The sequence below is a fragment of the Stegostoma tigrinum genome, chromosome 29, assembly GCF_030684315.1.
Source record: "Stegostoma tigrinum isolate sSteTig4 chromosome 29, sSteTig4.hap1, whole genome shotgun sequence".
Classification (NCBI taxonomy): domain Eukaryota; kingdom Metazoa; phylum Chordata; class Chondrichthyes; order Orectolobiformes; family Stegostomatidae; genus Stegostoma; species Stegostoma tigrinum.
In genome coordinates, this window is record NC_081382.1 from 20,667,345 (window position 1) to 20,679,929 (window position 12,585).

Consider the following 12,585-nt stretch of genomic DNA (forward strand, 5'->3'; position numbering starts at 1 on the left):
TTTTTTTGAAACAATTCTAGGAATTTCAAATGTGTGGACAAAAACCAATAGTAATTTAAGCAAAAGTCCGTCTTCTACAGTTTATGGTAAATAACATTAACTTTTGCTTTTCAAATAAATGTCAATGAATTCAAAAACAAACATCAAATCTCAAGGCATGAACTTTGCCCTGAGCACTTTGATAATTGAAGAAATTGAAGAAATTCAAACTTTACTTGCGTTGCAAATACTTAAAAGGAGGTGAATTATTGTTTGTACATCAGTTAGTTACTTAGCTTTTGAAAAGCTGCTGAATAAATTACAGCTGCATAAAGTTTGCTGACCAATTATAGGAAGTACCCAAATGAATTCCGACTAAACTCAGATGATCTCTGAGAAAGAGTGTGCAGCAAGTTGTGTGTCTATCGAAATAAAATCAGCTTTGCCCCCTACCCCAAGCACAAAAATTCTTGATGTAACTTTAAGCCACTGTTTACTACTTTAAATGCATACTCCGATAATGATTTTCCTGGTGGCACTGTGGAGCTGAGATTTAGTAAACTTGTTTAGCAGTGATGTAAGTGTTATTAGCAAAAGTAGTCAAGCCTCAATTTCTGATTATTGAAGACAACTTTTTGAAATGTTTAAACCTAAGTAATCTCCATGCATTATTTTAATTGTGTCATAAAATAACATTATTGTACAATTATAAAGTTTGGGCACAAGGTCAGTCAAATTGGAGCAATTGGTTGGCAAGATCATATATAAATTGTTATTTATTGTGATTTAAGATCATTGTGCAAATAAAATTTTAATGTTTATTGTGCAGATTTAATATCTTTTAGATTTGTTGAAATGAATTTTCACAAAGCTACCAATTTTTCTACATTCTTCTATTTTTGCTTCAAGTTATCTTGGTACAAACAAGTCCTTCAGATAGAAATGTTACCTCGGACTCACCATTTGTGAGACATATTATGATAAAGGCAAGGAACAATTCATTTTCTAAATAGCTGTGGTGGAAAAATATTCCTTCAGAAATAAGTTGAAAGGAATGTTAGCCAGTATAATGCCATAGTGTATCTCATGGCTAATGATACAAATAGGTCCATTGAGCATCAGAATGTTTATATTCTGTGGCCCTGATTCATGTTTGTAGAAAGAATTTGTTTTGGCCCTGACAACAAACCCATAAATATATAAGTGCAAGATTTTCCTAGAAAATTTCTCTACTTCTGCAGAAAAGCTCGATGGAATTGGCAAGACAATTAAATTTTCCCTCTGTCCCTCTATTTTAGCTCGGTTGCAAATGCGATCTTGTCGACAAGTCGTTCTAAAGTGCGGATGAGGGAACGCAGCTGTTGTACCACTGAAGTGCTTGGCCCATGAAGAATTCTTCATTCTGGATCTCTCATAATTACCTTGAAAAAGCATTAACATCACTTCATGGCTTTCAAACTGGAGAACGTATAGCATCAAACTCTCCAAGGTGCAAATACCCTGATGAAACTTCGAGATTAACCGACTGTCATTGCTATGTTTCACTTGGCCAGAACTAGATTTTCCAATTGAGTTCGATGATGGAATGGCTTTTGATTAACCTGATGCAAGGTGTTTGCAGAATGATTTGTTGTCAATTGGAAAAGAAGTACTTTCTCATTCATTTTTAGTGATTTCCTTTTTTATCTGTGTAAATAACTGAATGTGCCAATTTCTTGGATTTCTACAAAATAAAGCCTACTCTTTGTTGGCATAGAATACTAACACTCCCCATAACTTCTTGGTTGCAAATCTCTTGGTGCAGAACTGATTCTCGACCAACAGAGTGCTCATTATTTTCAGAATGTGTTCCAATGAATTTCTAGTAAAAGAGGTTTGCTTTCTAGAAGATCAAAGTAATTGTCTCCAGAACATGAGAAGTAGGATGTAAGACTAGATGAAAGCAATTTTATTACCTGTAATAGAATGTGTTTGCGACAAAGCAAGTCAAATTTTGATGACAGCTTTTCTCAATGCAAGGGTATTATGACTTTTAAAGGTTAAACCAAAAGAAAGACAAATGTTGACCAGAAATTATTTTTTAAAAAACATAGAAATGTTGACCTTTACTCCACAGCATAAGGTGCAATGTTTTGATTGTGTTAGAGAAGCTCAGGAGAAGCATCAAACATAACCTTGCCATTCTCAGTGGGCCCCCCAGGGTTAACAATGTGGAGCTTGTGCAGATATGAAGCCTGTGTTCCTGCCAGATTGAACTTGCTTATGTTGTGTGTAATTGAGTTACTTGGACATGGTTCTCAAGTCTGTCATAAATTATATATGATGCCAATTGAAATGCTGGTAGATCTGTTCTTGGCCTCAGGGCTGCTTGTTTAATGCCAGTGGTTAAACCTAGATTCCCAGTTTGGATTCCACTGGGTATTTTTAGGTACCATTTCTTCTGTCTTGGCTGATCCTGCGTGGGAGCCATGGAAAATGTTAGTGAGGCCAACTGGATTTCAACACTAGTGAGTGAGTGGCAAGCTGGAGTCAGAAAGGAAAAGGGGAATCTACAAAAGGGAAACAAAAAAAAGGACGCACAGAGGCACAAGACTGGAGCGATAGAGAAAAGAGAGGAAGTAAGCAAAACTCGAGAATTATTTCAAATAAATAGGCAATGAATTTTACAGTAGATAAAGGAATTAATGTTTTGTTCACAGTTTTGAAGGAGTAACTTGTGCAAGATTTCTTTTCTGAATTCCCTCTTTTCTGTTAGTATGCTATCTTTCAAACTGGTGGCGTTTTTCTCTTCCAGTAATATAGCTATTCAATCTACTGAATTTTTTTCCTACTATGAACACGCTGAGCTCTTGCTGACTTGTGCATTCTCTGCAACTTGTACAACTGTGTCTTCTGTGCTGGGCTCAGGAACGTCCCTGATGACAGCTTAGGAAAGAGCTAACCATTGTCGTGTCTAATTGATCTCTTTGTAGTGTTCACAAGGTAATTAGGGATTAATTTGGATAAGTCACCTCTTTGAGTTCCGACTCGTGATTTTCCAACCTTTACTTCCTTCATCATTGTCAAGCCAGACAGGCCCTCTCACCAAAATATTATCGGTATGTTAACTTTATTCTCTTAAAACATTGTTGGATCTTAAATATTATACTTTCACAGCAATACATTTGTTTTTGTAAAAACATATAGATTATGGAATGAGAGCGATGTGATGAGTTGTGTGTGAAGGGTCCCCTTTGGTTTTTACAAGATCAAAAGACATACTAACTGCCATCTGGATATGGTCACTTCAGTCGTGCTTATGTCTGACCATATTATGGAGATGTTTCATCATATATCTTAGCTTGTGTCATTGTGTGATAACTGTTTGATTTTTTTTCACTTGACGCATACAAAATAAATGATTTGACCATAAGACCATAAGATATAGGAGTGGAAGTAAGGCCATTCGGCCCATCAAGTCCACACTGCCATTTAAATCATGGCTGATGGGCATTTCAACACCACTTCCCTGCACTCTCCCTGTAGCCCTTGATTCCTTTTCAGATCAAGAATTTGTCGATCTCTGCCTTGAAGGCATCCAATGTCCCGGCCTCCACTGCACTCTGCGGCAATGAATTGCACAAGCCCACCACTCTCTGGCTGAAGAAATGTCATCTCATTTCAGTTTTAAATTTAACCCCTGTAATTTTAAGGCTATGCCCACAGGTCCTAGTCTCTCTGCCTAACGGAAACAACTTCCTAGCGTCCACCCCTTTTAAACCATACATTATCTTGTAAGTTTCTATTAGATCTCCCCTCAACCTTCTAAACCCTAATGAGTACAATCCCAGGATCCTCAGCCGTTCATCATATGTTAAACCTACCATTCCAGGGATCATCCGTGTGAATCTCCACTGGACACGCTCCAGGGCTAGTATGTCCTTCCTGAGGTGTGGGGCCCAAAATTGGACACAGTATTCTAAATGGGGCCTAACGAGAGCTTTATAAAGCCTCAGAAGCACATCGCTGCTTTTATATTCCAACCCTCTTGAGATAAACGACAACAATACATTCGCTTTCTTAATTACAGATTCTACCTGCAAGTTAACCTTCAGAGAATCCTGGACCAACACTCCCAGATCCCTTTGCACTTCTGATTTGCGAATTTTCTCACCATTTAGAAAATAGTCCATGCGAGTATTCTTTTTTCCAAAGTGCAAAACCTCACATTTACTCATACTGAATTTCATCAGCCATTTCCTGGACCACTCTCCTAAACTGTCTAAATCTTTCTGCAGCTTCCCCACCTCCTCAGTACTACCTGCCTGTCCACCTATCTTCGTATCATCGGCAAACTTCGCCAGAATGCCCCCAGTCCCTTCATCCAGATCATTAATATATAAGGTGAACAGCTGTGGCCTCAACACTGAGCCCTGTGGGACACCACTCGTCACTGGTTGCCATTCCAAAAAAGAGCCTTTTATCCCAACTCTCTGCCTTCTGTCAGACAGCCAATCCTCAATCCAAGCCAGTAGCTCACTTCGAACACCATGGGCCCTCACCTTGCTCAGCAGCCTCCCATGTGGCACTGTATCAAAGGCCTTTTGGGAGTCTAGAGAGATAACATCTACTGGGTTTCCCTGGTCTAACATACTTGTTACCTCTTCAAAGAATTCTAACAGGTTTGTCAGGCATGACCTCCCCTTACTAAAACCATGCTGACTTGTTTTAATCTGACCCTGCACTTCCAGGAATTTAGAAATCTCATCGTTGTCAATGGATTCTAGAATTTTACCAACTACCGAGGTTAGGCTAATCGGCCTATAATTTTCCATCTTTTGCCTTGATCCTTTCTTAAACAAGGGGGTTACAACAGCAATTTTCCAATCATCTGGGACTTTCCCTGACTCCAGTGACTTTTGATATCAGATTCCTAAAAGATCAACGGGTGGAATCTAAGAGGAGCTCAAATGATATGGATGATTATGGGCTTTGTGGCAGAATTATGTGAGAAGACTGATGCTGTCTGTCTCAACACCAACCCTGAGAGCAACTCACTGTATTCTTTATGCAAACTGCTGAGCGATGGTGTGAGGTTCTCTCTCAGGAGCAGTGAGTTACTGATAAAGGAGATCATTGCTTGTTAACAGTCTTACTGATTGCACATCTCACCTCTTTATTAAACAGCCTTCTATCATGCCAAACTAGGTGCCAAGAATTCTTGATATGGAAGGCGGAATGGGTACCTGGCAACTTCAGCTCTGAAGAGATTCCATGTTGCTTAGCATGAAACAGTACTTCTGGGCACAATCCAAGGGCACTAGCCACAGGCAACCCTCAAGTATGGGCTATGGCATCAGATGATTGCCATCCGCTCATGGGACCTCTCTGATCCACTTGGAGGCCACTTAGGAAGCACAGCAGGGCACACCAGCAATAGCATGGAAAGGTGCACAGGGACAGGCTCCAGCTGCTGGCTGTGTGTCAAAGCTGCTTGCTAGCTCTCTTACCACTCACTGACTTAGCACACACCTGCATACGCACGGCATCCATGCTTTGCCTTGATTTCCCTTACCATATTGTGCCATGCCTATTTGCACATTGATCTTCAACCAGAGCCTAAGGGTTATAAGTAGTGCCCTAATGGTGTGCTGTGTAGGGCAGACACAGAGACAGCCTGCTTTTCATTAGGGATCTATCTGAGTGAGGGGGAATATCTTGTCATGGTGTACCAAGCTATTGATCTAACATCCACATTATGTGGCAGCTGCCTGTGTGGCAAACATGTTTGTTTGACCAGATGGTTTGCCAGTAGGATGGTGAAGGCTAGTCCTTCGCCCAGTTGGCCCCCACAGTGCAAACCAAATGCTGGCATGGTGACCAAGATGGTTCTCACCTACTGGGACCAGATGTCAATCAGGCTCAGTCTGAAGAGTCAAATTAGACTTAAAATGTTACTGCTGTGCTTTTCTCTCTTCACAGATGCTGCTGGTCCTGCTGAGTCTTCCCAGCATTTTCTCTTTTTACTTCATGTTTTCAGCTTTCACAATATTTTGCTTTTAGCTAATGTCACAACTTTGGTAAGATATGGTGAGAAATTTTGCTCAGCCTCATAGCAAGAAGCCCATCTTAAAAACTCCAAGAAACTGACGCTTTAGACAAAAGAATGTAAGATTCAGCCCATTCTTCCAATCATGGCTGCTCGCTTTCAATCCTGACAAAGCAATCCATTCTCAAAAATTACCTATGTCAAAACAGTAGACAAAATAATACGAGAAAATTTAATTGATTCAACAAAAGTTTGGCATATGTTCTCAGATTTCTTGATAATAGACCAAATGACCAAAATGAAATTGTTATGTTTGTGCTTCCTTTTGGAACCAGGAATTATACACCAGGTAGAGAAATGGTAAATCTGAACAGGAGCAATTCATTGATGATGCTCACACTTACAGAGCCAGCTCAGACTTGGGCTCAAGCTCAGCCCCTCCAGGTCACATGGCTAGCTCTCTCAAAGGGGTAGCACCCTCAACTAATACAGAAGAGATCTCCTAACTATCCTGATGATTCTTGGGGCAAGAATGGAATTTGATTAATTTGGCCATTGTAAACCTGATTTCTAGTGAAAATCTTTGTAAAAACAACCATCATCATTCTTGGATTCAAGTAAATCATTTTGGGAGCAATTATCCTCGAAGCATTCAGTGCGATTTCTGTAATTCTCCCATTTCTGATATATTTTGATAACTGGATAATCACAGATCTCAGCCATTTTTAAACATCTCCACACAGTGAAATATTTGGATTTTAATCATGAGGGAAAGCAAGTGCATCTATATTTTACCTGATGTCCTGACTGTGTTTCTAAGGTGATAATGGGAACTGCAGATGCTGGAGAATCCAAGATAACAAAGTGTGAAGCTGGATGAACACAGCAGGCCAAGCAGCATCTCAGGAGCACAAAAGCTGACGTTTCGGGCCGAGACCATCATCAGAGAGGGGGATGGGGTGAGGGTTCTGGAATAAATAGGGAGAGAGGGGGAGGCGGACCGAAGATGGAGAGAAAAGAAGATAGGTGGAGAGGAGAGTATAGGTGGGGAGGTACCTCCTCTCGGTTCACAATAAACAACTGCACCTCCCAGTCGCAAAACATTTCAACTCCCCCTCCCATTCTTTAGATGACATGTCCATCATGGGCCTCCTGCAGTGCCACAATGATGCCACCCGAAGGTTGCAGGGACAGCAACTCATATTCCGCTTAGGAACCCTGCAGCCATATGGTATCAATGTGGACTTCACCAGCTTCAAAATCTCCCCTTCTCCCACCGCATCCCAAAGCCAGCCCAGTTTGTTCCCTCCCCCCACTGCACCACACAACCCGCCCAGCTCTTCCCCTCCCCCCACTGCATCCCAAAACCAGCCCAGCCTGTCTCTGCCTCCCTAACCGTGTTCTTCCTCTCACCCATCCCTTCCTCCCACCCCAAGCCGCACCTCCATTTCCTACCTACTAACCTCATCCCACCTCCTTGACCTGTCCGTCTTCCCTGGACTGACCTATCCCATCCCTACCTCCTCACCTATACCCTCCTCTCCACCTATCTTCTTTTCTCTCCATCTTCGGTCCACCTCCCACTCTCTCCCTATTTATTTCAGAGCCCGCTCCCCATCCCCCTCTCTGATGAAGGGTCTCGGCCCGAAACGTCAGCTTTTGTGCTCCTGAGATGCTGCTTGGCCTGCTGTGTTCATCCAGCTTCACACTTTATTATCTGTGTTTCTACGGTGCCAGGTAAAAATTCCGTCCAATGTGAAAACAGATTTATTGTCTCTGTTGCGGCATGCAAGTGTGTTCTGGTCATGTGACATGGGGCATTGAATTGAGTTTCAAACCTCTATAGAGTAACTCTATCTGAGAGAACTAGGCACTAAAAATTCTCCTGAAGTATTGTGTAACGTTTCTTCGTCGAATTATTAGAGACTCTTTTTGGCAAGGTGCCTTATACACTAATTAACCATGGCTCAGTTGCACTTGTGTCAATGATGTGGCTCACTGGAAATTCAACGCTCTGAAATATGTACCTTTCACACATTTAAAGTTTAAATTCTCCCCCGCAGAACGGGCAGCCCTCCGCTCCAATCCCAACCTCACCATAAAACCCGCAGACAAGGGAGGCGCAGTTGTAGTATGGCACACTGACCTCTACATTACTGAGGCCAGACGCCAACTCTCCGACACCTCCTCCTACTGCTCCCTGGATCATGACCCCCAACCCTGAGCACCAAACCATCATCTCCCAAACCACCCACAACCTCATCACCTCAGGTGATGTCCGACCCACAGACTCTAACCTCATCGTTCCCCAACCCCGCACCGCCCACTTCTATCTTCTTCCCAAAATCCACAAATCTGCCTGCCCTGGTCGACCCATTGTCTCCGCCTCCTCCTGCCCCACCGAACTCATTTCCACCTATCTGAACTCCATTTTCTCCCCCTTGGCTCAGGAACACCCCACCTACGTCCGTGACACCACCCACACCCTCCACCTCCTCCAGAGCTTCCAATTCCCTGGCCCCCAACACCTCATTTTCACCAGGGACGTCCAGTCCCTATACACTGTATTCCTCATGCTGATGGCCTAAAGGCCCTTTGCTTTTTCCTGTCCCGCAGGCCTGACCAGACCCCCTCCACCGACAGCATCATCCGCCTAGCTGAACGCATCCTCACCCTCAACAACTTCTCTTTCGAACACCTGTGCTCAGTTCATAATAAACAATTTCACCTCCCAGTCGTGAACCATTTCAATTCCCCCTTCCATTCCTTAGATGACATGTCCATCCTGGGCCTCCTGCATTGCCACAACGATGCCACCCGAAGGTGGCAGGAACAGCAACTCATATTCCGCTTGGGAACCCTGCAGCCTAATGGTATCAATGTGGATTTCACAAGCTTCAAAATCTCCCCTTCCCTCACCGCATCCCAAAACCAGCCCAGCTCGTCCCACCCCCAACCTGCTCTTCCTCTCAGCTATCCCCTCCTCCCACCTCAAGCCGCACCCCCATTCCTTCCTACTAACCTCATCCCGCCCCCTTGACCTGTCCATCCTCCCCGGTCTGACCTATCCCCTCCCTACCTCCCCACCTGCACTCAGCTCTACAGGCTCCATCCCTGCCCCTTTAACTTGTCTGTCTCCTCTCCACCTATCCATCTTTGATCTGCCTCCCTCTCTCTCCCTATTTATTTCAGAACCTTCTCCCCATCCCCCTCTCTGATGAAGGGCCTAGGCCCGAAACATCAGCTTTTGTGGTCCTAAAATGCTGCTTGGCCTGCTATGTTTAGATTAGATTAGATTACCTACAGTGTGGAAACAGGCCTTTCAGCCCAACAGGTCCACACCGCCCTTTGAAGCATCCCACCCAGACCCATCCCCCGAACACTACAGGCAATTTAGCATGGCCAATCCACCTAGCCTGTACATTTTTGGACTGTGGGAGGAAAGCGGAGCACCCAGAGGAAACCCACGCAGACATGGGGAGAATGTGCAAATTCTACACAGACAGATATCCGAGGCTGGAAACGAACCTGGGTCCCTGGCGCTGTGAGGCTGCACTGCTAACCACTGAGTTGCCGTGCCGCCCGTGTTCATCCAGCTCCACATTTTGTTGTCTTGGATTCTCCAGCATCTGCAGTTCCCAATATCTCTGATAAAGTTTTAAATATTGTGTGCGCTTCACTCACAGTCCCAGCATTAGCGATTTAAGCCCATTTGTCCTAAAGGAGCATACAGAGAAGAACCGGCTCTGAGGATCAGTGTGAGAAACAGAAGTCAGTTCCTGGCTTGGCTGAATTATTACTTTTCGACTATTACTCATGTTCTCTGTGCGAAGGTTGTAACGCTGTAAGAGGTGTGTCTAAGTTTGGGGATCCAATCTGTCAGGATTTAAGAGGCACATGGTTTATCTTATGCATGAGCATTTTGCCAACAATCACTAGTCCAATCATTGGCTTCCATTCATGATGAAACATTGTCCCGCTGTCCTTCCCAGCCTCCCGTCTAATACCACGGTCCTAAACATCTGTGTAATAAATGTTGATCCTTCTAAATATCACATTGACTTTGTTGATCGTTGTGTCAAAAAACGTTACACTTTCAAATCATACCTGAGTTAATTAAGAACTTTTAAAATGAAGCTTGAAACATGAATTTGTTCATATAAGTATCATCTTCAAATTGTGCCATTGATAAGTTGGAGTAAAGATTTCTGCAATTCACTATTTATAATAGAATTTTGCTGGTATTTCTGTTACTTGTCAATGTGTAATGATGAGTTAGTCTGAGTTTCTTGGAGATTTTCTATTAAGAAAGTCTGCCTCTACTTCTACTTGTTATAACAGAGCAGCAAACATAATTGGAATGTTGAACCCGGCATGAAGGAATATTACAAGTTAAACATTTTTGTATGTCTTCTGTAAGATGCATTGCAACAACTCATCAATACTTGTCTGAATGCACCTTCCCAGCCTGCAATCTCTTCTGTCTAGAAAAACAAAGGTGGCAGGAACATGGGAGCATCACCTCCTGCAAGTTCCCCACCAAGCCCCACGCTACCCTGACTTGGTAATACATCGCTGTTCTTACATTTTAGCTGGGCTGAAATTCTGGAATGCCCTGCTTAACAGCATTGTGGATGTACCTGTGGCACATGGGCTGCAGTGGTTCAAGAAAGCAGCCCATCACCCTCATTATTCCTGTGCAAGAATTTATAGAAACGTTAATACAGTAGAGTTTGTGATAACCTTTTCATAATTTTGAACCACTGAAAGAAACTAATTAGATTACTTGAGTAGCTCATGTTGAAATTGACTACTGTAATTGGGAGATATTTCATTTGCCATAATTTTTAAAAGCACAAAAAGACAATTCTGCTTGAATAAATTTTGGCGCCCTAATGTCATAGTTATAGAGTCATAGAGATGTGAAACAAAGAAACAGCCCTTTCGGTCCAACTTGACCATACTAACCAGTTATACTAAATAAACCTAGGCCCATTTGCCAGCATTTCAAGTGCAGTTTGGATTTTGAAAAAAATTAATGCATCTTCCTAGTTGTGCTCCTTTTTAAAAAATTGATTAATAGGATATGGGTATCACTGGCTAAGTCCACATTTGTTGCTCCATCCTATTTGACATTGAGAAGGTGGTGGTGAGCCACCTTTTGAACTGCTGCTGCCCACGTGGTTTGGATACACTTGCAGCGCTGTTAAGAGGGAGAGTTTTGACTGAACAATAATGAAGCAACAATATATCTAAAAGACAGGATAGTGTATGCCTTGGGGTTTCTGGTGAGATGGTGGCAGAGATGCTCCTGCTGGATCTCCTCTACTCTGCCTATGCTTTTACTTTCTTTTTCTTTTTCCCATATTTTCCAAACCCTTAACCATGGAGGCAAATCCTGGAGCAGTGGCAGGAGTGGGGAGGGAGACCCGGAGCAGCATGTCGGCAGTGAGTCCCGGAGCAGCAAGCCCTGGAGCAGCACGCTGGCAATGAGCCCCGGAGCAGTGAGTCCTGGAGCAGCTCTCCGGCAGTGAGTCCCAAAGCAGAGTGCCGGCAGCGAGTCCCGGAGCAGTGTGTCCTGGTGTGGCGTGCCGGCAGCATGTCCTGGAGCAGCGTGCCAGCAGTGAGTTCCAAAACAGTGCTCAGGCACCAAGTGCTGGAAAAGCGAGGGCAGCGAGCTGTGGAGCAGCGCATAGGCAGCGAATCCCGGGCGGAGACTGGTGCAAAGGAAGCAATCCTGGAACTTACCTTGGAGCAGCTGAGTGCCTGACTGGAGCGAACTGGAGGCTTGGAGTAGGGACAGCTGTTGGATTGGGGTTTGGCATGGGCACTCAGACCATTGCAAAGGTTCTGCATTGAGCTGCTGCAATGTAACATTTTTTGAAACTTTTTAATCCGACTGTCATGTCAATCCTTCAATGATGCCTTATTTCTAATTTATTTTTAAACTCTGTAAACCAATGCAATTATTTGTTATTCCTCTCTTGTATCCAAGATTTGTACCTAAAATGGTGCCATAAGAGGCAGACATTGTAAAAACGTTTTACTGTACTCTGACAATGCAGTACATGTGACAATAAAGGATAAAGGATATAATGCTTCCACGTGCCCATTGTCCTTGTTTTTCTAGACAATAGATCTTAGGTTGGGAAAGGTCAGTCAAAGAGACTTTGGCAAGTTGCTACAGTGTGTAGTGTGGACACACCACTGCTTCCTTTGTACCAATAGTAGAGAGAGTGAATACTCATTGCAACATTCACAACACCTGATCTGCCGTCAACTTTATGCAGCTAAACAAGTTTTGTTTCTGGGTAATGGTGACCCCGGCTTGTTGATGATGGGGTTTTGGTGATGTCAGTGCCATTGAATGTCAATTCTTTTCTTCCACTTCTCATTCCATTCCTGAATGTCAACTAAACCTTTATGTGATCATGCACTGCTTTAATATCTAGAAAACTATGAATGGTGTGGAACACTATGTAATCATTAATGAATGTCCCTACTTCTTTATTCCTTCACGGGTTGCAAGCATCAGTGTGAGATCTTGTGAGCAGGCAAATCAGAGAGGAACTTCTGTT

The 12,585-nt window shown here is 43.2% G+C and overlaps 1 long non-coding RNA gene across 1 annotated transcript in view; it reads left to right on the top strand.

The window, feature by feature from the left end:
* The first annotated feature begins 2,501 nt into the window (after window positions 1-2,501).
* Window positions 2,502-12,585, top strand: part of LOC125465497 (uncharacterized) — a 62,177-nt gene continuing 52,093 nt past the window's right edge. Inside the window, exon 1 of the long non-coding RNA XR_007250264.2 lies at window positions 2,502-2,597. This is a non-coding gene — a long non-coding RNA (uncharacterized LOC125465497). The remainder of the gene's footprint in view (window positions 2,598-12,585) is intronic.